At 41.6% G+C, this 27,421-nt stretch overlaps 1 protein-coding gene across 1 annotated transcript in view; it reads right to left on the reverse strand.

Moving 5' to 3' along the window:
* Nucleotides 1-15,627, reverse strand: part of DDR2 (discoidin domain receptor tyrosine kinase 2) — a 1,651,236-nt gene extending 1,635,609 nt beyond the window's left edge. The window contains exon 1 of the mRNA XM_040407250.1: nucleotides 15,281-15,627. The gene's annotated coding sequence lies outside the window, so the exon portion shown is untranslated. The remainder of the gene's footprint in view (nucleotides 1-15,280) is intronic.
* Nucleotides 15,628-27,421: the final 11,794 nt, after the last annotated feature.

The raw sequence follows: 27,421 nt of genomic DNA on the forward strand, positions 1-27,421 counted from the left end.
CACACTAAAATTTGGCTTTTTACAGCATACATTGTGACAGAAAGGCCGTAGTTACTCCAGTTCTATTTTCTTAGTAAAATTACAGCTTTTTTTTGCCAAAACAATCAATTTTGGCATTTATCAGCATATTACAGATTGACAGAAAGGCGTTAGATACTCCAATTACATTGTCTGAGTAAAATGACAGCTTTTTTTTGCCAAAACACTCAAATTTGGCATTTAACAGCATATTACAGTTTGACATAAAGGCGTTAGATACTCCAGTTACATTGTCTGAGTAAAATTACAGCATTTTTTGCCAAAACACTTAAATTTGGCATTTTTCAGCATATTACAGTGTGACAGAAAGGGCGTAGTTACTCCAGTTCAATTTTTTTTTGTAAACTTACAGCTTTTTTTTGCCAAAACACTCAATTTTGTCATTTATCAGCATATTAAAATGTGACAGAAAGGCCATAGATAGTCCAGTTCTAATTTCTTAGTAAAATAACATCTTTTTTTGCCAAAACACAAAATTTTGGCATTTATCAGCATATTACAGTGTGACAGAAAGGGCATAGATACTCACGTTACATTGTCTGAGTAAAATTACTGCTTTTATTTGCCAAAACATTCAAATTTGGCATTTTTCAGCATATTACAGTGGGACAGAAAGGCCATAGATTCTCCAGTTCTAATTTCTTAGTAAAATTACAGCTTTTTTTTTGCCAAAACACTCAATTTTGGCATTTATCAGCATATTACAGTGTGGCAGAAAGGTGATAGATACTCCAGTTACATTGTCTGAGTAAAATTACAGCTTTTTTTTACCAAAACACAAAAATTTGGAAATTTTTTGCATATTACAGTGTGATAGAAAGCTCCCCTAGCATAAACCCCCTTAATGACCAGACCACTTTTTACAATTCTGCACTACACTACTTTCACGGTTTAATGCTCGGTCTTACCACCCAAATGAATTTTACCTCCTTTTCTTTTCACTAATAGAGCTTTCATTTGGTGGTATTTTATTGCTGTTGACATTTTAACTTTTTTTGTTATTAATCGAAATTGACCGAAATTTTTGCCAAAAAATGACATTTTTCACTTTCAGTTGTAAAATTTTTCAAATAAAACTACATTTCTATATAAATTTTTCTCTAAATGTATTGTTCTACATGTCTTTGATAAAAAAAATGCAATATGTGTATATTTATTGGTTTGCGCAAAAGTTATAGCGTTTACAAACTATGGTACAAAAATGTGAATTTCCGCATTTTGAAGCAGCTCTGACTTTCTGAGCACCTGTCATGTTTCCTGAGGTTATACAATGCCCAGACAGTAAAAACACCCCACAAATGACCCCATTTTGGAGAGAAAACACCCCAAGGTATTCCGTGAGGGGTATAGTGAGTTCATGTAAAATTTTATTTTTTGTCTAAAGTTAGTGGAATATGAGACTTTGTAAGAACAAAAAAACAAACAAAAAAAAAAAATTTCCGCTAACTTGTGCCAAAAAAATAATAATTCTAGGAACTCACCATGCCCCTCACAGAATACCTTGGGGTGTCTTCTTTCCAAAATGGGGTCACTTGTGGGGTATTTATACTGCCCTGGCATTTTAGGGGACCTAAAGCGTGAGAACAAGTCTGGAATCCAAATGCGTAAAAAATGCCCTGCGAAATCGTAAAGATACTCTTTGGAATTTTGGCCCCTTTGCGCACCTAGGCTGCAAAAAAGTGTCACACATGTGGTATCGCCGTACTCAGAAGAAGTAGGGCAATGTGTTTTTGGGGTGTATTTTTACATATATTCATGCTGGGTGAGAGAAATATCTCTCTAAAAGTCAACTTTTCCAATTTTTTTATACAAAGTTGTCATTTTAGAGAGATATTTCTCTCACCCAGCATGGGTATATGTAAAAAGACACCCCAAAACACATTGCCCAACTTCTCCTGAGTACGGCGATACCACATGTGTGACACTTTTTTGCAGCCTAGGTGCGCAAAGGGGCCCAAATTCTAAAGAGCACCTTTAGGATTTCACAGAGCATTTTTTACGCATTTGGATTCCAAATTACTTCTCACGCTTTAGGGGCCCTAAAATGCCAGGGGAGTATAAATACCCCATAAGTGACCCCATTTTGGAAAGAAGACACCCCAAGGTATTCCGTGAGGGGCATGGCGAGTTCCTAGAATTATTATTTTTTTGGCACAAATTAGCGGAAAATGTTTTTTTTTTTTTTTTTTTTTTTGTTCTTACAAAATCTCATATTCCACTAACTTTAGACAAAAAATAAAATTTTACATGAACTCACTATACCCCTCACGGAATACCTTGGGGTGTCTTCTCTCCAAAATGGGGTCACTTGTGGCGTATTTATACTGCCCTGGCATTTTAGGGGCCCTAAAGCGTGAGAAGTCTGGTATCCAAATGCGTAAAAAATGCCCTGTGAAATCGTAAAGATACTCTTTGGAATTTGGGCCCCTTTGCGCAACTAAAAAAAATAACTTCTATGAACTTTCCATGCCCCTCACAGAATACCTTGGGGTGTCTTATTTCCAAAATGTGGGGTATTTATACTGCCCTGGCATTTTAGGGGCCCTAAAGTGTGAGAAGAAGTCCATCCTAAAAGATTCTCATTGGAATTTGGGCCCCTCTGCGCACCTAGGCTGCAAAAAAGTGTCACGCATGTGGTATCGCCGTACTCAGGAGAAGTAGGGAAATGTGTTTTGGGGTGTATTTTTACATATACCCATGCTGGGTGAGAGAAATATCTCTGTAAAATGACAACTTTGTATAAAGAAATGGGAAAAGTTGTCATTTACAGAGATATTTATCTCACACAGTATGGGTATATGTAAAAATACACCCAAACCACATTGCCCTACTTCTCCTGAGTACGGCAATACCACATGTGTGACACTTTTTTGCAGCCTAGGTGCGCAAAGGGGCCCAAATTCCAATGAGAATCTTTACGATTTCACAGGGCATTTTTTACGCATTTGGATTCCAAACTTCTTCTCAAGCTTTAGGGCCCCTAAAATACCAGGGAAGTATAAATACCCCACAAGTGACCCAATTTTGGAAAGAAGACACCCCAAGGTATTCCGTGAGGGGCATGGCGAGTTCCTAGAATATATTTTTTTTAGCACAAGTTAGTGGAAAATGATTTATTTTTTTATTTTTATTTATTTTTTTCTCTTACAAAGTCTCATATTACACTAACTTGTGACAAAAAATATAATTTTACATGAACTCGCCATGCCCCTCACGGAATACCTTGGGGTGTCTTCTTTCCAAAATGGGGTCACATGTGGGGTATTTATACTGCCCTGGCATTTTAGGGGCCCTAAAGCGTGAGAAGAAGTCTGGAATATAAATGTCCAAAAATTTTTACGCATTTGGATTCCGTGAGGGGTATGGTGAGTTCATGTGAGATTTTATTTTTTGTCAAAAGTTAGTGGAATATGAGACTTTGTAAGAAAAATAAAAAATAAATAAAAGATTCCCGCTAACTTGTGCCAAAATAATAATATCTTCTATGAACTCGCCATGCCCCTCAAAAGTGATCTTAATAGCGCCGCAGCGATTTTACTGTGTTTTTGCAGTGATCAGAAAAAAAATATTCTGTCACTGCGGTGGGGCGGACTGAAAGCAAATGTGCGCACAAGATCAGGCCTGATCGGGCGAACACTGCGTTTTTTGTAGAGCCTATAGAACATGTCCTATTCTTGTGGACAAGAAAAGGCATTTTCTTTTTAGTTCTGGCAATGTGCGGATCTGCAAAATGCGGAAAGCACATTGCCGGTGTCCGTGTTTTGCGGATCTGTGGATCCGCGGATCCGCAAAACACATACGGGCGTCTGAATGGAGCCTTACAGGGGGGTGATCAATGACAGGGGAATGATCAGGGAGTCTATATGGGGTGATCACCCCCCTGTCATTGATCACCCCCCTGTAAGGCTCCATTCAGACGTCCGAATGTGTTTTGCGGATCCGCAAAACACATACGGATGTCTGAATGTAGCCTTACAGGGGGGTGATCAATGACAGGGGGGTGATCAGGGAGTCTATATGGGGTGATCACGCCCCTGTAAGGCTCCATTCAGACGTCCGTATGTGTTTTGCGGATCCGCGGATCAGTGGATCCGCAAAACACATACGGACGTCTGAATGGAGCCTTACAGGGGGGTGATCAATGACAGGGTGGTGATCAGGGAGTCTATATGGGGTGATCACCCCCCTGTCATTGATCACACCCCTGTAAGGCTCCATTCAGACGTCCGTATGTGTTTTGCGGATCCGCGGATCCGATCCGTGGATCCGTGGATCCGCAAAACACATACGGATGTCTGAATGGAGCCTTACAGGGGGGTGATCAATGACAGGGGGGTGATCAGGGAGTCTAATATGGGGTGATCAGGGGTTAATAAGGGGTTAGACAGTGACGGGGGGGGGGGTGTTGTGTAGTGGTATTTTGTGCTACTTTACAGAGCTGCCTGTGTCCTCTGGTGGTCGATCCAAGCAAAAGGGACCACCAGAGGACCAGGTAGCAGGTATATTAGACGCTGTTAACAAAACAGCATCTAATATACCTTTCAGGGGTTAAAAAAAAACGCATCTACAGCCTGCCAGCGAATGATCGCCGCTGACAGGCTGTAGATCAGCTCGTTTACCTGCAGTTCCTGTGAACGTGCGCTCCTGTGTGCGCGCGTTCACAGGAAATCTCGCGTCTCGCCAGCGCGTCGAAGAGGAATGAATCGACCGCCTCCAGAACGCAATCCTGCGTTAGGCGGTCCGGAGGCGGTTAAATACTCCAGTTACGTTGTCTGAGTAAAATTACAGCTTTTTTTTGACAAAACACTCAAATTTGCCATTTTCTAAATATTACAATGTGACAGAAAGGCCGTAGATACTCAAGTTACATTGTCTGAGTAAAAATACAGCTTTTTTGGACAAAACACAAAAATTGGGCATTTTTCAGCATATTACAGTGTGACAGAAAGGCCATATATACTCACGTTACATTGTCTGAGTAAAAATACAGCTTTTTTTGCCAAAACACTAAAATTTTGCATTTTTCAGCATATTACAGTGTGACAGAAAGGCGTTAGATACTTCAGGTACATTGTCTGAGTAAAATAACAGCTTTTATTTGCCAAAACACAAAAATTTGGTGTTTTTTCAGTATATTACAGTTTGACAGAAAGACCGTAGATACTCCAGTTCTATTTTCATAGTAAAATTACAGCTTCTTTTGCCAAAATACTAAATTTTGGCATTTATCAGCATATTACAGTGTGACAGAAAGGCCATAGATACTCACGTTACATTGTCTGAGTAAAAATACAGCTTTTTTTGCCAAAACACTCAAATTTGGCATTTTTCAGCATATTACAGTGTGACAGAAAGGCCGTAGATACTCCAATTACATTGTCTGAGTAAAATTACAGCTTTTTTTTTTTTTGCCAAAACACAGAATTTTGGCATTTTTCAGCCTATTTAAGTGTAAAATAGAAGCTTTACGTACCACTCATATTCTGTTAGTAACAAAAATTATCCTAAACTAGAGTAGAATGAGGAGAGTGTCAAATAAGGGAAGTGGCTCCGGTCATGGTGCTGCTGGTGGAGCTCCTGTTGCAGGAAGAGGACATGGTCGATCTGTGCCACCTACATGCACAAATTGAAACACCTTCCTCAGGTGCGAGTATGCGACAGAACCTTAGCGGTATTTGGTCCGGCCTAATGCGGCTCAACGAATGGTGAGGCCAGAACAAGTACAGGCGATAGTAGATTGGGTTGCTGACAGTGCCTCCAGTTCCTTCACATTGTCTCCCACCCAGTCTCCTGCTCAAAGATCAGAGTTGGCACCTGCAGCCGTTGTCCATCAGTCTTTCACCTTACCCCCTTGCAAATCAGCCAAACAGTCTGAGCCCCAAGTCAAGCAGCAGTCTCTTCTGCTTTTTGATGACTCTGCTAGCAGGGTTTCCCAGGGTCATCCACCTAGCCCTGCCCCAGATGTGGAAGAGATTGAGTGCACCGATGCCCAACCACTTATGTTTCAAGATGTGTACATGGGCGGACCATCGCAGCACGTCTCGGATGATGACGAAACACAGGTGTCAACTGCTGTGGGTTTCAAAAGTGTGCAGACCGACAAGTAGGGCAGGGGTGAAGACTGGGTGGAAGATAATGTGGAGGACGATGAGGTCCTCGACCCCACATGGAATCAAGGTCATTCCAGTGACTTGTGTAGTTCGGAGAAAGAGGTGGTGGTCGAAGAGAGCCACCAGCACAACAGAAGAGGGAGCTGGGTGCAAAAGTGGAGCGGCCGTCCCCTGGACAGTACGCCTGCTACTGCCCACCAAAGCAAGGGACCGAGCACACCAAAGCCAGCTCCAAGGAGTTCCCTGGTGTGGCAGTTCTTCAGAAAATGTGCTGACGACAAGACACGAGTGGTTTGCACGCTGTGCAATCAGAGCCTGAAGCGAGGCATAAACGTTCTCAACCTGAGCACAACCTGCATGACCAGGCATTTAAGTGCAAAGCACGAGCTGCAGTGGAGTAGACACCTCAAAAACCAAGAAAGGTCTCTGGCTCCTCCTGCTTCCTTTTCTGCTGCAGTCTCTGCCTTTTCATCCACCTCTGGAGTAACAGTGGCACCTGCCACCCCGCAAACAGAGGATCTGCCAGCAACACCACCACCTGGGTCACCAAGCATCTTCATCTCCCAAACACTGGAGCGGAAGAGGAAGTACCCCCCTACCCACCCTCGATCACTGGCCCTGAATGCCAGCATTTCAAAATTACTGGCCTTTGAAATGCTGTAATTCCGTCTGGTGGAGACGGAGAGTTTTAAAAGCCTTTTGGCTGTGCTGTCCCACAGTATGTCATGCCCAGCCACCACTACTTTTCGAGGAGTGCCATCCCATCCCTGCACTGCCAAATGGGGAGAAAATCAGGTGTGCACTGCGCAACGCCATCTGTGGCAAGGTACACCTAGCTACGGATACGTGGACCAGTAAGCACGGTCAGGGACGTTATATCTCCATAACAGCAAAGTAAATGCAGAGGTGCGTAGCAGTTTGGTGCATGTCCTTCCAGCACCGTGGATTGCAGGGAGCTTCAGTTTGCCTCCTGTTGCTTCCTCCTCTTACTCCGCTTACTCATCCTCTACCGGCTCCTCATCCGGTCAGCGTAATACCTTCACCACCAACTTCAGCACCGCCAGTTGGTGTGCTGAAAAGGCTTTACAACATATAATTGGACCGCTGAACGGCAAATATATTTTTCTTTTGCCACTACTACACGACAAAAAGGGCTTTAGAGCATATAACTGCACCGCTGAACGGCAAATAGGCACTTTCTTCCCACCGCTAAATGGAAAATATATTTTTCTTTATTTCACTTATATACTCCACAAAAGGGCTTTAGAACAAATAACTGCACCACTGAACGGCAAATATATATTTCTTTTTTCCACTTGTACACTCCAACAGAAGTGCTTTAGATCATAGAACTGCATTGCTGATCGGCGCATAGTCCCTTATTTGTTTCCGTTTATACACAACACAAAAAGCTTTAGAACATATAACTGCACCGCTAAAAGGAAAATATATTTTTCTTTTTTCCACTTATACACTCCACAAAAGGGCTTTAGAACATATAACTGCACTGCTGAACTGTAAATATTAGAGATGGGACGGGGGATTCGTCGAATCCACGAATCACTCGAATCTTGCTGGATTCGTGGGATTCGTGGACTCGAATCCCGACGTAATTTGCCTGAAACGAATTCGACGAATCCGGTGGGAGGGACTGGGAGGCGGAGCTGGGGGCCGGTGCGTTCACTGTGCTCCGGCCCCTCCGCTCCAGTATTTATAAAATGTGTAATTCTGATTAATAATCATGCTGCCCCCTCTGTTTGTAGTATAACATTCAATGAATCTTACTTACAGGGCTACTGCTATCGTAACAGGCCGGCCGGGCAGATGAGCGGCAGCGTCACTGACTGACGTCACCTGCTTGCGCCGCCTGCTTCATTCATAAAGCAGGCGGCACAAGCAGGTGACGTCAGTCAGTGACGCTGCTGCTCGTCTGCCCGGCCGGCCTGTTACGATAGCAGTAGCCCTGTAAGTAAGATTCATTCATTCATTATTAATCAGAATTACACTTTTTTTTTTAACTACTGGAGCGGCAATGGGGGGGTCTGTGGATGACACTGTTATGGGGTGGGGGGGGTCTGTGGATGGCACTGTTATGGGGTGGGGGGCTCTGTGGATGGCACTGTTATGGGGTGGGGGGGTCTGTGGATGGCACTGTTATGGGGTGGGGGGGTCTGTGGATGGCACTGTTATGGGGTGGGGGGGTCTGTGGATGGCACTGTTATGGGGTAGGGGGGTCTGTGGATGGCACTGTTATAGGATGGGGGGATCTGTGAATGCCAGGGGGAGAGGTGAGAGGCACTATGATACTACTTGCACATTGGGGGGAGGCACTATGATACGGGCACATTATGGGGGGAGGAGGCACTATGATACGGGCACATTATGGGGGGAGATGGCACTATGATACGGGCACATTATGGGGGAGGTGGCACTATGATACGGGCACATTATGGGGAGAGGTGGCACTATGATACGGGCACATGGGGGGAGGAGAGAGGCACTCCGCACTTGATACTGGCACATGATTAGGGGGGCATCTATGGGGAAACTTACTGGCACATTATTGGGTGGCACTGTGGGGCCACTTCTTATTGGCACATTATTGGGGGGCACTATGGGGGCATCTACTGAGACCACAAAGAAGGGGTATTTTATATGGGGGGGCTCTGTGTGGTACTAGTATTATCAGGGGTATTATCTGTTTCTGCGGTATAGTATTGGGAAGCACAGCGGCACAGTATTGGGGGTGTTAGGATGATTTGTCCAGAAGATGGGAGGATGATGGAAAAGTAGTAAAATAAGATTTTTTTTTTTTGTCAAGCTGCAGAGACGAAAAATGGCTGAAAAATGGTGGTCTGGTCTGAAGGTCTGAAAGGAGAAGATGAGGAAAGAGAACATCTACAAGAGACGTCACTGGATGTAAGAGGTATGTGGCTGTATTACCCTGTATGTTCTGTAGTGATAGGAGCAGGGGTCATCGCGGTCATATAGGGTGCGACCGTGACTGGGAGGTGGAGGTTCAGACAAACTGACGCGGTCTGACTCTGTTTCTTACGCCGTACGTTCACACAATTATGTACAGGATTCGTAGGATTCGAGATTCGAAAGATTCAATATATTCGAGAACCTTTTCGGATTCGGATTCGAATTCGAAAAAAATTGGATTCGTCCCACCTCTAGTAAATATATTTTTCTTTTTTCCACTTATACACTCCACAAAAGGCTTTAGAACATATACAGTGCTGCCCATAATTATTCATACCCCTGTAAAATTTTGACTTAAAGTTACTTTTATTCAACCAGCAATAATTTTTTGACGGGAAATGACATAGATAAGATAATAGAAAAGATAATAAGACAATGTAATAGAAAAGATAATAGAAAAGATAATAGAAAAGATAATAAGACAATGTACAAGAGGCATTATTGTGGGTGGAAAAAATTATCAGCTTTTATTTACATTTGAGCAAAAAATACAAGATGTTCCGCACTGTGGAAAATCTCAGATGATGTGGTCGGAAGCCAAAAGTGACACCTGTGCTGGCCAGGAGGATAGTTAGAGAGGTGAAAAAGAATCCAAGGATCACCACCAAGGCCATCTGGGCTCTGCTGGTGGCAATGTCTCAAGGCAGACAATCCAACGGACACTGCACACTGCTGGGTTCCACTTCTCCAGATAAAGCACACAAAAGCTCGCTTAACCTTTGCAAAATCTCATATGGACAAAGAAGAAGACTTCTGGTCTTCTGTGTTATGGTCAGATGAAACAAAAATTTAATTGTTTGGTCACAATGATGTTTCCTTCATTTGGCGTAAAAAAGGAGAAGCCTTCAACCCAAAGAACACCATCCCCACTGTCAAACATGGTGGTGGGAACCTAATGCTTTGTTTTGTTTTTTCAGCCAATGGACCAGGGATCCTAATCACAGTAAACGGCACCATGAAAAAAGAGCAATACATGAGGATTCTCAATGACAACATCAGGCAATCTGCAGAGAAACTTGCCCTTGGGCACCAGTGGACATTTCAGCATGGCAATGACCCAAAACACACAGCAAAAATGGTGAAGAAATGGTTAGCAATCAACAACATTAACGTTTTGGAGTGGCCCAGCCAAAGTCCAGACTTAAATCCAATTGAGAATCTGTGGAGGGAGCTAAAGATCAAGGTGATGGCAAGAAGACCCTCCAACCTGAAAGATTTGGAGCTCATTGCTAAAAATGAATGGGCAAAAATTCCTGTGGAGACATGCAAAAAGCTGGTCTGCAATTATAGGAAGCGTTTGATTGCTGTAATAGCCAATAAAGGCTTTTCTATTGATTATTGAGAAGGGTATGAATAATTTTGGACTGGACACTTTTTGCTCAAATGTAAATAAAAGCTGAGAAATTTTTCTTTTCCACAATAATGCTTCTTGTACATCGTCTTATTATCTTTTGGGAGACACCTGTCATTTCCTGTCAAAAAAGTACTTGCTGGTTGAATAAAAGTAACTTTAAGTCAAAATTTGCCAGGGGTATGAATAATTATGGGCAGCACTGTAACTGCACCGCTGAACGACAAATAGGCCCTTATTTTTTTCGAATATATATATATATATTTATAGAATATATAACTGCACTGCTGAATGGCAAATATATTTTTCTTTTTTCCACTTATAAACTCCACAAAAAGGCATTAGAACATATACATGCACCGCTGAACGGCAAAATATTTATCTTTTTCCCACTTATACACTCCACAGAAGGGCTTTAGATCATATAACTGCATAGCTTAACAGCAAAAAGTCCCTTATTTTTTTCCATTTATACACAACACAAAATGCTTTAGAACTTGTAACTGCACAGCTGAACGGAAATAATAATAATAATAATATACATTAAATAACAGTGTTTAACTTGCCAGACATCATTTTTGGAGTTTTTTTTAAGGTAGGTTGGATAATACACATATTTATCATAATTTTTTATGGAGTGTTTTGCGTCGTAACACCATAGGCGCTCTTGAACCAAAGGCCCCAGGTAAGGTATAGATATGCCGTTGACATGATGGAGGGAGTCAGTGCTCTTTCATAACGGTAGGCAACGGTAGATAGCACTTCATCTAGTGGTAGGGCCCCTTTTTCCTTCCAATGTCGTGTGATTATTAGCTTAGCTATTACCAATATTTTACAGCATATTATTCTGTCTCTCCTTGGGACTATATCCAGATCAAAATAGAGTATTGCTCTGTTTGCTATTTTATGCAGCGTGAGTCCCAAAATGGAAGTGAGCATTTGGAAGACGTCATCCCAATATGCGGTCAGGAAAGGACAAGACCACAGGATGTGGAGCAGAGTTCCCCTCTGGCCACATTGTCTCCAGCACATTGGTAATGTTGTATGATATATTTTATGTAGTCAATCAGGGGTTATATACCACCTTAATAGAGTTTTCATTGCTGCCTCGTAGTGTGTACTACATTTGCAGGCTAAATTTATTACATGCAATGCAGATGTCCATTGCTGTGCGTCAAAGGAGCATTCCAAGTCCTTTTCCCAGTGCAAGATTGGTCTGGTTTTCCTGAACGCATTATGGGAATCAATCAATCCATACGCATATCTCATTATTTTGGTGGTGGTTTGAAGTATTGGCAACAACTATGCGTGTCCCGTCTCAATTCCTTCATATTTGTCAGCTAGGAAATGTCTTATTCTCAGATATTTAAAAAATTCTGTATTTGGTATAGAATAGGTGTTCCTAAGCTGTTCAAAGGTGAGTATTGTTTCATTGGAAATTAAGTGGGAGATTAACGTGATGCCTTTCTGTATCCAGCCTGAATTATCTAAATCTTGTATGTAGATGTTTAAATACTGGATAGGTACTTTACATGTAAATAATGGTTCCCCGTCCGCTCTGATATGAAAGTCCCTCCAACACACTACAGTGGAGTATGTTAGTGGAGAGACCCTCTTGAGCTGAGAGCTTTGAGGGTGGTAGGTGAGACCAGGTGACTTTCTATCTGGGCCCAGTTAGTGTTTAATTCCTTTTTCCATTTTGATATTATTTCAACTTGTATTGCTGTATGGGTGGCTTTTATGTTAGGTACTCCAATTCCACCAAATGATTTATGTCTTGTGAGTAATGAGTATGCTATTCTGAGTTTGCGATTTGCCCATGTCCTAATATTTATGGACCTGGCTGTAAGTGGAAAAAAGAAAATATATTTGCCGTTCAGCGGTGCAGTTATATGTTCTAAAGCCTTTTGTGTCATGTATAAGTGGAAAAAAACAAGGGCCTATTTGCCGTTCAATGGTGGAGTTATATGTTCTAAAGCCTTTTGTGGAGTGTATGAGTGGAAAAAAGAAAAATATATTTGTCGTTCAGCGGTGCAGTTATATGTTCTAAAGCCTTTTGTGGAGTGTATAAGTGGAAAAAAGAAAAATATATTTTCCGTTTAGCGGTGCAGTTATATGTTCTAAAGCCTTTTGTGGAGTGTATGAGTGGAAAAAAATAAGGGCCTATTTTCCGTTCAGCGGTGCAGTTTTTTCCCTATATCTGGCCCTGACAACCACACAATGTATTGAAGCGCAGATCACACAATTCACTAATTGCACCGTTGACAGCAAAAATGTGGATAGATTATAGGGGAAAATACTGTTTTCTATATTCTATTTTTTTTTACTATGTCTGGCCCTGACAACCACACAAGGTATTGCAGCGCAGATCTGACAATTCACAGATTGCACCATTGACAGCAAAAATGTGGATAGATTAGGGGGAAAAAAAGTGTTTTCTGAATTCCAATTTTTCCTTGTATCTGGCCCTGACAACCACAAAATGTATTGACGTGCAGATCACACAATTCACGGATTACACCGTTGACAACAAAAATGTGGATAGATTATGGGGAAAAAAATTGTGTTTTCTGTATTCAAACTTTTTCCCTATCTCTGCCCCTGACACACAGAAGGTATTGCACGGAGGTCACAAGTCACTGCAGACACCCTCTACATAGTACTACTTTGCTAAAATAAATTGCTGCCAACCACACACAATAGTCCTTAAAAGGACTTTTGGGTCTTTGAAACGTTATTCACTTGAATAAAATACGATCACAAACTCCCTACACTATCTGTCACTTCCTAAGCAAAGCTCTCCCTGACTCGCAATTAGCCGAACCCGTGCCATTGGGTGCTATATACGTTCCGGCCAGCCAATTACTGTGATGCCAGCAGCCAACATGGCTACTGTTATTACAGTGATGGCAATACTTACCTGCACATTTATTGGCTGCTTAGCAGCTGCAAAACGTGCGAGGAGGAGACTTGAGCATGGCGCTCGAGCACATGTGGTACTCGACCAAGTACTGCCATGTGCCAAGCATAGCAATGCTTGAGCCGAACAAGTTTTCGGCCGAGCATGCTTGCTCATCACTAGTGATAACGACATCTGCAGTATCTTGTGGGTTAGGTATTTTATTGTTCTGTTTATTATGATAGGAACTTTGCTAACTAGTGTACAAGTAATTTGTGTTCTGAGGAAATGGATGAAGCAACAGGGCAGAGATGACTTGTAACCATTTATTTTGGCACCCATTCTGCTTGTGCAAAAAAATAAAATAAAATCATTCACTTGAACATGTGAGGACTCTATCTGCTCGCTAAATGCAGCAGGATAGGACCTGCGCTCTGTGGGTGATGATGTAATCATACTGAGAGCACAGGTCCTTTCCTGAAGAGTGAGTGTCACCTTCACTGGAGACAGCAGGACAGCTCCCAGTTTGATGGTGTCATCATGTTTGTAGTGCAGGTCCCATTCTGCTGCATCCAGTGAGGGGCGAGTTTTCCTGCGAGTTCAAGTGGATGAAATAATTTTTTTATTTTTTATTTCTTTATCTTAACCCATGAAAAGCCCTTTGTACCTGTATTTAACGGATGGGTTCACTCCTGTCAAAATGGCTGTTCAATGGGGTCTATCTGGTGGTTAAAATGGCCAAATTTGGATATGTCATATATTTTAACAGCCGTTGTTCATTGGCCGCTTAAAAAATGGCCATGTGAATAGTCCCAGTGACTTCAATTTATTCTAAAAATGGCTGTGTTATAGCCGTTACTTAAACTGATGTCACACAGCAATTTTCCCCTTTCATGTGAAAGTAGCTTTTACCTTCCTTCATTTTATCAATCTTCCATAATTGTTTTTGCTCTTTTAACATAAAAAATACGTCATATTTACATTATTTTCCCCTTTTAACCCTTTTGCTACCAGCGCCGTACATGTAATGGTATCAATAAAAACTAGGGATTGTCCCGCCAAAAATGAGCACCTAAACAGCTCAGTAGACATAAGTATAAAAAAGTTATCGGGGTCAGAATATGGTGATGTAAAAAAAATGTAAAAGAATTATCAAAGTTTACATTTATTTTTTACGCTATTTAGACATAAAAAAACTATACATATGTGGTATAGTTGTAATCAGACTAACCCAGAGAATGAAGGACATGAGTCAGTTTTGCTGCAAATGAAACGCTGTGGGAACAAAACCCGTAAAACTGTGGAGGAATTTTATATTTTTCTTTACCAAAAAATAAGCCCTCATACAGCTATGTGAACGGAAATATAAAAAGAGTTATGGCTCAAGGAATAGGGAAGAAAAATGAAAATGTAAAAACCTCTTGTAGTGAAAGGGTTAACATTACAACTATAACATTTCTAATAATTCCACATTCGTAACAATAAAAAAAATTCTAATATTTTCTTCGTTCTCTCAAAGTTTAGAGTTTGTTTTCATTAAATTGCAAATAACTATTGAACTAAAATTGTATTATTTTTTTAAACTGTTATTGGTTTGTATCACCCAGTAGCATAATGAAATATAAAATATTAACACTTATTTGGCTATTATAGCAATTTTTTGAAAATATAAAAGCTCTGTTGGTTTGCTTGTTTAATCTCCATTTCTACAAGAGGGGCCAGCAACACCATGCCAAACTGTAAGTATTATCTTGCCAGAAAAATATTGCAGAGCTTCCAGTAGTTACCCATAAAATTATATTAATCAACCAGACTAGACCAAGCACAGGCTCCACGGACGGTGTGGATTAATAAAAGTATAAGCAACGCAACACAACATTATAAAAGTTAACTTACCTTCTTGATAATCACGTTTCTGCAAGATGGAGACCTGTGATTTCAGAGATTCGGAAGGCTTAGCACTTAACTGCAGCAGTCCCTCATTCGCTCAATAATTTCTTGTATGTTTTGCTCCATGTAACTGTGAACTTCTCTTTGTAAGATAATGATTATCAAACAAACAGCACAAAAAACAGAAAGTATTATAGTTCCATTATAGGATTAGAAATGCTAGTATAAATCACTGAAAAAAATCATAACTAAGTATATCTATAAAACAAAATTCTGAGCTGAAGGGGAGAGAATCGTCCGTTTCCAAAGGAAATGTTTGCAGGGAGGTTCAGTAATGTGCCTGATGTGAGACGTCTTTGAGAAAGTTTCTGTGTATGGCATAGAAGCTGCCAGAGATCCCAGCATGCAACCTGTAAAACATTTGGTTTCAATTACGGAAAGAAATTTAGCTCACAATAACACTGCCTTCTGTCAGATTTATTTTCCCTGACCCCAAAACTGTTTACAACTGAAAAAAAAACTTTTATGAAAACTTATGAAAGTCTGCTGAAGAAATGTTTTCAGGAAAATAGCATAATAATACTGTGTATTAGATATTTATTTGTTTAGATATAAAAATTTCACTGAATCTAAAAAAAATTTAGCAGAGCTGGAAATAAAATGTTTTATACTTTATAGACTTTTCTTTATTTTGCTGGTCCATATTTTATGATTTCAGAAAATTGCCTTACACCATACAACAAAATCTAGTGTGAATGTGTCATTAACAGTGGTTGCATGCACAGCATTTTTTTGAAAAATTTCATTTTTTGCTTGTTTTTTCTGAGCATTTTAGGCCCCTTTCACACAGGCGAGTATTCCACGCGGGTGCAATGCGTGAGGTGAACGCATTGCACCCGCACTGAATTCGGACCCATTAATTTCTATGGGGCTGTGCACATGAGCTGTGATTTTCACGCATCACTTGTGTGTTGCGTGAAAATCGCAGCATGTGCAGATGCGGTGCGATTTTCAGGCATGGTTGCTAGGTGACGATCGGGCTGGGGACCCGATCTGTATTATTTTCCCTTATAACATGGTTATAAGAGAAAATAATAGCATTCTTAATACAGAATGCAAAGTAAAATAGTGATGGAGGGGTTAAAAATAAAAAAAATTAACTCACCGAGTCCACTTGATGGCGTAGTTGCGGATCTCTGTCTTCTTCTGTAATGTTGAGCTGCCGGCTAAGGACCTCTGGTGACGTCACATCACATTGTCCAATCACATGGTCCCTCACCATGGTGATGAACCATGTGATTGGACCATGTGATGAGCACAGTGATGTCACCACAGGTCTTTTGCCAGGTCCTGAAGATAGAACAGAGACTGGCAGCTATGGAGCAGGTAAGTTAACTTTTTTTTTTGTTTTTAACCCCTCCATCCCTAATTTACTTTGCATTCTGTATTAAGAATGCTATTATTTTCCCTTATAACCATGTTATAAGGGAAAATAATAAAATCTACACAACACCTAACCCAAACCCGAACTTCTGTGATGAAGTCCGGGTTTGGATCTGGGTACCAAACATGGCGATTTTTCTAACGCGCGTGCAAAACGCATTAAAACGCTTTGCACTCGCGCAGAAAAATCACGCATTTTACAGCAACGCACCCGCATCTTATCGGGTCATCACACGCCACGCTCTTGTGAAAATGAGGCATTAGTGTCTTTTTTGCATTTTGTTACATTAAATTCAATATTGCAATATAAAACCCAATTGGAATGATTTATGAAACTGTTTAAAAGTAAAACTCAGTTTTGCCCATAACAACCAATAACAGCTATTTCATATAGTGCTCTTGTGAAATGGAAGCTGTACTGTGATTGGTTGCCATAGTCAACAAAAACAGTTTTAGGGCTCAGTCACATGAGCGTCTGCTGCCCGTTGCCATATTGTGGACCGCATTTGCGGATCCGCAATATACGGGCACCGTTCTGTGTGCATTCCACATCACGGATGCGGACCCATTCACTTCAATAGGTCCGCAAATCCGGAGATGCGGAACGGAAGCATGGAACGGTGCAGAATGGAAGCACGGAACACTACGGAAGTACTACTGAGTGCTTTCCGGGGTTCCGTTCTGTGCCTCCACACCGCAAAAACTTGCTCTATCTTTTTGCAGAATGGACGGATCGCGGACCCATTCAAGTAAATGGGTCCGTGATTCCCACGTGGCTGGGCCACAGTCGGGCTGCAAACTTTCGTGTGAACAAGCACTTTGTTTTAGACAGTTTCATAATCTCCATAGCAAGCATGTTTGAGCAGGTAATAAAAATGACTGTACTTTATATCACCAGGGTTAAAATATTCACAAGGACAACATTTAAAACAGCTCTACACGTATGCATTTGTACTGAGTAGAGTTGTGCGGACACCTGGATGTTCGGGTTCGACGGGTTTGGCCGAACTTCACAAAAAAGTTCGAGTTCGGGACCCGAACTTGACCCCGAACCTGAACCCCATTGAAGTCAATGGGGACCCGAACTTTTGAGCACTAAAATGGCTGTAAAAATTGAATGGAAAGGGCTACAGGGCTGCAAATGTCGTCAAAATGTCAAAATGTGGTTAAGAGCATGGCTCTGCAAACAAATGTGGATAGGGAAATGACTTCAAATAACATAAAATAAATAAAAATAAAAAATTATAATCTTGATCTAGGAGGACCAGGTCCATATGGAGTAGGAGGTTGAGGAGGCGGTGGATGTGGCGGTGTAGGTGGAAGTGGCGGTGGAGGAGGAGGAGGTAGCCTACACTGCTTTTTGGTTTCAAATTTATTTTTATTTTTTTAAATTAGGGTACACCCCAAAACATTGGGAAATATAACCCTCCAATACACTGGCTGCAGGGCAGGCCAGCACCTCCAAGGCGTAAAGGGCAAGCTCAGGCCATGTGCCCAATTTGGAGACCCAGAAGTTGCAGGGGCTGACCCCTGTCAGTTAGTTTGTGTAGGTGTGCATACTTAATGCCCCACCATGTCGCACGTCCCCGTGATATTCACGATCCAATTTGATATCTGCTCTATCAACTTTCGATGTTCTTTTATGCGCCTACCATGGTGATCACGGGTGGCGGGGAATCAGGGTTCCAGGCCGGAGAGGGAGTGTGAGAAAAAGAGACCAAATTTAAGGGAGATAAATTTATTTAAAAAATTTGGGATTGAGCAGAAATGTGGGAAAAGCTATTGAGGCGAAAATGTGGGACAAATTACAGAAGCCCAAATGTGGGCCAAAAGAGTCAAGTGGAAATGTGGGAAAAGCTATTGAGGCGCAATTGTTGGCCAAAAGAGTATAGCAGAAATATGGGACAAATTATTGAAGTGCAAATGTGGTACAACTTGTTTAAGTTTAAGCATTGAATCAAAGGAGGTGGTGCGCATCAATTAAAGAAGCATTTCGGAAATTTTATTCCCTGTCACCTATGCAGAGCAGGGGTTTATTCACGTCTAAAATTGTATAATGTCAACCCAAGAATGTAACAGAAAAATTACAGAAATGTATTAACCTGTCTACTTGGTAGAGCAGGGGTCTATGACAGAAAACAATTGTTTATTGTCAACCGAAAATGTAAAATAAAAATTATTGAAATTTATTTAGCTGTTAACTAGGCAGAGGAGGGGTATTTTACACCCATAAATTGGTGAATTTGACCCTAAAATGTAACTGACAAATGTTTTTTTTTTTTAACCGGTCTACTAGGTATAGCACTGGTACTTCACACCCAAAAATTGGTGAATTACACCCGAAAATGTAAATGACAATTTATTTATTTTTTACCGGCCTACTAGGTATAGCAGTGGTTCATCACACCCAAAAATTTGTGAATTTCACCCTAAAATGTAAATAAATATTTTTTTTTAACCGGCCTACTAGGTATAACAGTGGTACTATACACCAAAAAATTGGTGAATTTCACCCGAAAATGTAAATGACAATTAGAATTTTTTTTAACCGGCCTACTAGGTATAGCAGTGGTACATCACACCCAAAAATTGGTGAATTTCACCCGAAAATGTGAATGACAATTTATTTATTTTTTTACTGGCCTACTAGGTATAGCAGTGGTACATCACACCCAAAAATTGATGTAAATAATATTTTTTTTAACCGGCCTACTAGGTATAACAGTGGTACTATACACCAAAAAATTGGTGAATTTCACCCGAAAGTGTAAATGACAATTAGAATTTTTTTTTAACCGGCCTACTAGGTATAGCTGTGGTACATCACACCCAAATATTGGTTATTTTCACCCAAAAATCTAAATGACAATTTATAAATTTTTTTAACCAGCCTACTAGGTATAGCAGTGGTACATCACACCCAAAAATTGGTGAATTTCACCCGAAAATGTAAATGACAAAGTAGTGAAATGATATAAAATAAAATACGTACAACAAAAAAATTTTGATTTATGAGGTGGACTTCCATATGGAGTAGGAGTTTGAGGAGGCGGTGGATGTAGCGGTGTAGGTGGAAGCGGAGGTGGAGGAGGACGAGGTAGCCAACACAGGCTTTTGGTTTTAATTAAATTTTTTAAAATTAGGGTACACTCTAAAAGAGTGTGAAATATCCAAAATACAAGAATGAGCAATTGCGCTGCAGTATAACAATGGCTGGTTAGTGCCGGTATACATGTCTATTCTGCACAGGGTACAGACAAGTCCTGAGGGATCCATGCCTGTTTCATTTTAATGAAAGTGAGCTTGTCCACATTGGCTGTGGACAGGCGGCTGCGCTTGTCTGTGATGACGCCCCCTACCGTGCTAAACACACGTTCAGATAATACACTGGCTGCAGTGCAGGCCAGCACCTCCAAGGCGTTAAGGGCAAGCTCAGGCCATGTTCCCAATTTGGAGACCCAGAAGTTGAAGGGGGCAGACCCGTCATTCAGTACGTGTAGGCGTGTGCACACATACTGCTCCACCATGTTGGTGAAATGCTGGCTCCTGATAAAACGTTTCATATCAGCTGGTGGTGCTGGTTGTTCTGGCGTGCTGACAAAGCTTTTCCACATTTCAGCCATGCTAACCCTGCCTTCTGAGGTGCTGGCAGTGCCCCAGCTGCGTTGGCGACCTCTTCCTCATCCTCTGACTTCGCCTTGTGCTTCCACTGTGCCCCCCCATTGGGAGAAAATGTGAATGAACTGGATCCACTGTCAGCAACCCAATCTACTATCGCCTGTACTTGTTCAGGCCTCACCAGTCGTAGAGCCGCATTAGGCCCGACCAAATACCGCTGCAGGTTCTGTCGCCTACTTGCACCTAAAGAAAGGGTTTTCACTTGTGCGTGTAGCTGGCACAGATCGACCACGTCCTTTCCCTGCAACAGAAGCTCCACCAGCAGCACCATGACCTGGGCCGCATCCTTTATTTGACGCTCTCCTCATATTTCTCGAATTTAGGATCTTGCCCTAAATGGGTGTTTAATTATTAGTGGAATAGAACAACAGTATGTAAAGGTTGTATCTCACACAGCCTGACCCACAGTAGGTCTCAATTAAAGATTTATTTGCCCAAAATAGCTGTATTCCAAATACCTGAATCAAACCCCTGTATTTAAAGAGTGTGTCTCACACGGCCTGACCCACAGTAGGACTCAATTAAAGATTTCTTTGCCCAAAATGGCTGTATTTCAAATACCTGAATCAAACCCCTTTATTTATAAGGTGTATCTCACATGGCCTGACCCACAGTAGGCCTCAATTAAAGATTTCTTTGCCCAAAATGGCTGTATTTCAAATGCCTGAATCAAACCCCTGTATGTAAAGGGTGTATCTCACACGGCTTTACCCACAATAGGCCTCAATTAAAGATTTCTTTGCCCAAAATGGCTGTATTTCAAATGCATGAATCATACCCCTGTATGTAAAGGGTGTATCTCACACGGCCTGACCAACTGTAGGCCTTAATTAAAGATTTCTTTGCCCAAAATGGCTGTGTTTCAAATGCCTGCATCAAACCCCTGTATGTAAAGGGTGTATCTCACACAATCTGACCCACAGTAGGCCTCAATTAAAGATTTATTTGCCCAAAATGGCTGTATTTCAAATGCCTGCATCAAACCCCTGTATGTAAAGGGTGTATCTCACACGGCCTGACCCACAGTAGGCCTCAATTAAAGATTTCTTTGCCCAAAATGGCTGTATTTCAAATGCCTGAATTAAACCCCTGTATGTAAAGGGTGTATCTCACACGGCCTGACCCACAGTAGGGCTCAATTAATGATTTCTTTGCCCAAAATGGCTATATTTTAAATGCATGAATCAAACCCCTGTATGTAAAGGGTGTATCTCACACGGCCTGACTTACTGTAGGCCTCATTTAAAGATTCCTTTGCCCAAAATGGCTGTATTTAAAATGCCTGAATCAAACCCCTGTATGTAAAGGGTGTATCTCACACGGCCTGACCCACAGTAGGCCTCAATTAAAGATTTATTTGCCCAAAATGGCTGTATTTCAAATGCATGAATCAAACCCCTGTATGTAAAGGGTGTATCTCAAACGGCCTGACCCAATGTAGGACTTAATTAAAAATTTCTTTGCCCAAAATGGCTGTGTTTCAAATGCCTGAATCAAACCCCTGTATGTAAAGGGTGTATCTCACACAACCTGACCCACAGTAGGCCTCAATTAAAGATGTATTTGCACAAATTGGCTGTATTTCAAATGCCTGCATCAAACCCCTGTATATAAACGGTGTATCTCACACGGCTTTACCCACAGTAGGTCTCAATTAAAGATTTCTTTGCCCAAAATGGCTGTATTTCAAATGCATGAATCATACCCCTGTATGTAAAGGGTGTATCTCACACGGCCTGACCAACTGTAGGCCTTAATTAAAGATTTCTTTGCCCAAAATGGCTGTGTTTCAAATGCCTGCATCAAACCCTTGTATGTAAAGGTTGTATCTCACACAACCTGACCCACAGTAGGCCTCAATTAAAGATTTATTTGCCCAGAATGGCTGTATTTCAAATGCCTGCATCAAACCCCTGTATGTAAAGGGTGTATCTCACACGGCCTGACCCACAGTAGGCCTCAATTAATGATTTATTTGCCCAAAAGGCTATATTTTAAATGCCTGAATCAAACCCCTGTATGTAAAGGGTGTATCTCACACGGCCTGACTTACTGTAGGCCTCATTTAAAGATTCCTTTGCCCAAAATGGCTGTATTTCAAATGCCTGAATCAAACCCCTGTATGTAAAAGGTGTATCTCACACGGCCTGACCCACAGTAGGCCTCAATTAAAGATTTATTTGCCCAAAATGGCTGTATTTTAAATGCATGAATCAAACCCCTGTATGTAAAGGGTGTATCTCACACGGCCTGACCCAATGTAGGCCTTAATTAAAGATTTCTTTGCCCAAAATGGCTGTGTTTCAAATGCCTGAATCAAACCCCTGTATGTAAAGGGTGTATCTCACACAACCTGACCAACAGTAGGCCTCAATTAAAGATTTATTTGCACAAATTGGCTGTATTTCAAATGCCTGCATCAAACCCCTGTATATAAAGGGTGTATCTCACACGGCCTAACCCACAGTAGGCCTCAATTAAAGATTTATTTGCCCAAAATGGCTGCATTTGAAATGCCTGAATTAAACCCCTGTATGTAAAGGGTGTATCTCACACGGCCTGACCCACTGTAGGCCTCAATTAAAGATTTCTTTGCCCAAAATGGCAGTATTTGAAATACCTGAATCAAACCCCTGTATGTAAAGGGTGTATCTCACATGGCCTGACCCACAGTAGGCCTCAATTAAAGATTTCAGTGCCCAAAATGGCTGTATTTCAAATGCCTGAATCAAACCCCTGTATGTAAAGGGTGTATCTCACACGGCCTGACCCACTGTAGGCCTCAATTAAAGATTTCTTTGCCCAAAATGGCTGTGTTTCAAATGCCTGAATCAAACCCCTGTATGTAAAGGGTGTATCTCACACGGCCTGAACCACAGTAGGCCTCAATTAAAGATTTATTTGCCCAAAATGGCTGTATTTCAAATGCCTGAATCAAACCACTGTATTTAAAGGGTGTATCTCACACGGCCTGACCCACAGTAGGCCTCAATTAAAGATTTCTTTGCCCAAAATGGCTGTATTTCAAATACCTGCATCAAACCACTGTATGTAAAGGGTGTATCTCACACGGCCTGACCCATTGTAGGCCTCATTTATATATTTGTGCATCAAATGGTGGTATTTCAAATATCTGACTAACCCAAATGTATTAAGGGTGTATCTCACAATGACATATGCAGCAAAGGATGCCAAATAAACTTTTTTTGCCCAAACGGGTGTTTGTTTAATAACTCAATATGGCAGCAGTATATAACCCAAGAATTTCAAACGTCAAGATGCTGCAAGGCCTGAAATACTGTGTATTTATTCCTAAAAAGGGTGTTTTATTAATGAAAGAATATAAGCCCTGTATATACAGGGTATATCTCACACAGCCTGACCCACAGTAGGCCTCAATTAAAGATTTGTGCACAAAATGGCGATATTTCAAATATCTGAATCTAACCCAAATGTATTAAGGGTGTATCTCACAATGACATATGCAGCAAAGGCTGCCAAATAAACTTTTTTCGCCCAAACGGGTTTTTGTTCAAAAACTCAATATGGCAGCAGTATATACCCCAGGAATTTCAAACGTGCTTATGCTGCAAGGCCTGAAATAGTGTTTATTTTGCCCCAAAAACAGTGTTTTATTAATGAAAGAAAATAAGCCCTGTATATACAGGGTGTATCTCACACGGCCTGACCCACAGTAGGCCTGAATTAAAGATTTGTGCACCAAATGGCGGTATTTCAAATATCTGAATCTAACCCAAATGTATTAAGGGTGTATCTCACAATGACATATGCAGTAAAGGCTGCCAAATAAACTTTTTTCGCCCAAACGTGTTTTTGTTCAAAAACTCAATATGGCAGCAGTATATAACCCAGGAATTTCAAATGTGCTTATGCTGCAAGGCCTGAAATATTGTGTATTTTTTCCCAAAAAGGGTGTTTTTTTAATGAAAGACTATAAGTCCTGTATATACAGCGTGTATCTCACACGGACTGACCCACAGTAGGCCTCAATTAAAGATTTGTGCACCAATTGGAGGTATTTCAAATATCTGAATCTAACCCAAATGTATTAAGGGTGTATCTCAAATGACATATGCAGCAAAGGCTGCCAAATAAACTTTTCTTCCCAAACGGGTGTTTGTTTAATAACTCAATATGGCAGCATTATATAACCCAGGAATTTAAAACGTGCTTATGCTGCAAGGCCTGAAATATTGTGTATTTTGCCCCAAAAAGGGTGTTTTATAATGAAAGACTATAAGCCCTGTATATACAGGGTGTATCTCACACGGTCGGACCCACAGTAGGCCTTAATTAAAGATTTGTGAACCAAATGGCGGTATTTCAAATATCTGAATCTAACCCAAATGTATTAAGGGTGTATCTCACAATGACATATGCAGCAAAGGCTGCCAAATAAACTTTTTTTGCACAAACGGGTGTTTGTTTAATAACTGAATATGGCAGCAGTATATAACCCAGGAATTTATGCTGCAAGGCCTGAAATAGTGTGTATTTTGCCCCAAAAAGGGTGTTTTATTAACCGCCTCAGGACCGCCGTACGCAGGATTGCGTCCTGGCGGTGGCCCTGCTATTCTGGTTGGACGCATATACGCGTCATCTCGCGAGAGGCGAGATTTCCTATGAACGTGCGCACACAGTCGCGCGTTCACAGGATCGGAAGGTAAGCCAGTGGATCTCCAGCCTGCCAGCGGCGATCGTTCGCTGACAGGCTGGAGATGCGATTTTTTTAACCACTAACAGGTATATTAGACGCTGTTTTGATAACAGTGTCTAATATACCTGCTACCTAGTCCTCTGGTGGTCCAGACCACCAGAGGACACAGGCAGCTCAGTAATAAGTAGCACCAAGCACCACACTACACTACACCCCCGTCACTTATTAACCCCTTATTCACCCCTGATCACCCCAGATCACCCCATATAGACTCCCTGATCACCCCCTGTCATTGATCACCCCCCTGTCATTGATCACCCCCCTGTAAGGCTCCATTCAGATGTCCGTATGTTTTTTACGGATCCACGGATATATGGATCGGATCCGCAAAACACGTACGGACATCTGAATGGAGCCTTACAGGGGGGTGATTAATGACAGGGGGGTGATCACCCCATATAGACTCCCTGATCACTCCCCTGTCATTGATCACCCACCTGTCATTGATCACCCCCCTGTAAGGCTCCATTCAGATGTCCGTATGTTTTTTACGGATCCACGGATACATGGATCGGATCCGCAAAACACGTACGAACATCTGAATTGAGCCTTACAGGGGGGTGATCAATGACAGGGGGGTGATCACCCCATATAGACTCCCTGATCACCCCCCTGTCATTGATCACCCCCCTGTCATTGATCACCCCCCTGTAAGGCTCCATTCAGATGTCCGTATGTGTTTTGCGGATCCGATCCATGTATCCGTGGATCCGTAAAAAACATACGGACATCTGAATGGAGCCTTACAGGGGGGTGATCAATGACAGGGGGGTGATCAGGGAGTCTATATGGGGTGGTCACCCCCCTGTCATTGATCACCCCCCTGTAAGGCTCCATTCAGATGTCCGTATGTGTTTTGCGGATCCGATCCATGTATCCGGAGATCCGTAAAAAACATACGGACGTCTGAATGGAGCCTTACAGGGGGGTGATCAATGACAGGGGGGTGATCACCCCATATAGACTCCCTGATCACCCCCCTGTCATTGATCACCCCCCTGTCATTGATCACCGCTCTGTAAGGCTCCATTCAGACATTTTTTTGGCCCAAGCTAGCGAAAAAAAAAAAAAAATCTTACAAAGTCTCATATTCCACTAACTTGTGTCAAAAAATAAAATCTCACATGGACTCACCATACCCCTCACAGAATCCAAATGCGTAAAATTCTTTAGACATTTATTTTCCAGACTTCTTCTCACGCTTTAGGGCCCCTAAAATGCCAGGGCAGTATAAATACCCCACATGTGACCCCATTTCGGAAAGTAGACACCCCAAGGTATTCGCTGAGGGGCATATTGAGTCCATGAAAAATTGAAATTTTTGTCCCAAGTTAGCGGAAAGGGAGACTTTGTGAGAAAAAAAAATATATCAATTTCCGCTAACTTGTGGCAAAAAAAATAAAATTCTATGAACTCGCCATGCCCCTCATTGAATACCTTGGGGTGTCTTCTTTCCAAAATGGGGTCACATGTGGGGTATTTATACTGCCCTGGCATTTTAGGGGCCCTAAAGCGTGAGAAGAAGTCTGGGATTCAAATGTCTAAAAATGCCCTCCTAAAAGGAATGTGGGCCCCTTTGCGCATCTAGGCTGCAAAAAAGTGTCACACATCTGGTATCGCCGTACTCAGGAGAAGTTGGGGAATGTGTTTTGGGGTGTCATTTTACATATACCCATGCTGGGTAAGAGAAATATCTCGGTCAAATGCCAACTTTGTATAAAAAAATGGGAAAAGTGTTCTTTTCAAAACACATTGCCCAACTTCTCCTGAGTACGGCAATACCACATGTGCGACACTTTTTTGCAGCCTAGGTGGGCAAAGGGGCCCACATTCTAAAGAGCACCTTTCGGATTTCACCGGCCTTTTTTTTACAGATTTTGATTTCAAACTACTTTGCATGCATTTGGGCCCCTAAAATGCCAGGGCAGTATAACTACCCCACAAGTGACCCCATTTTGGAAAGAAGACACCCTACGGTATTTCGTGATGGGCATAGTGAGTTCATGGAATTTTTTATTTTTTGTCACAAGTTAGTGGAATATGAGACTTTGTAAGAAAAAAAAATCATCATTTTCCGCTAACTTGTGACAAAAAATAAAAAGTTCTATGAACTCACTATGCCCATCAGCGAATACCTTAGGGTGTTTACTTTACGAAATGGGGTCATTTGTGGGGTGTTTGTACTGTCTGGGCATTGTAGAACCTCAGGAAACATGACAGGTGCTCAGAAAGTCAGAGCTGCTTCAAAAAGCGGAAATTCACATTTTTGTACCATAGTTTGTAAACGC

This window comes from Bufo bufo, chromosome 9 (genome assembly GCF_905171765.1).
Source record: "Bufo bufo chromosome 9, aBufBuf1.1, whole genome shotgun sequence".
Taxonomy (NCBI): Eukaryota; Metazoa; Chordata; class Amphibia; order Anura; family Bufonidae; genus Bufo; species Bufo bufo.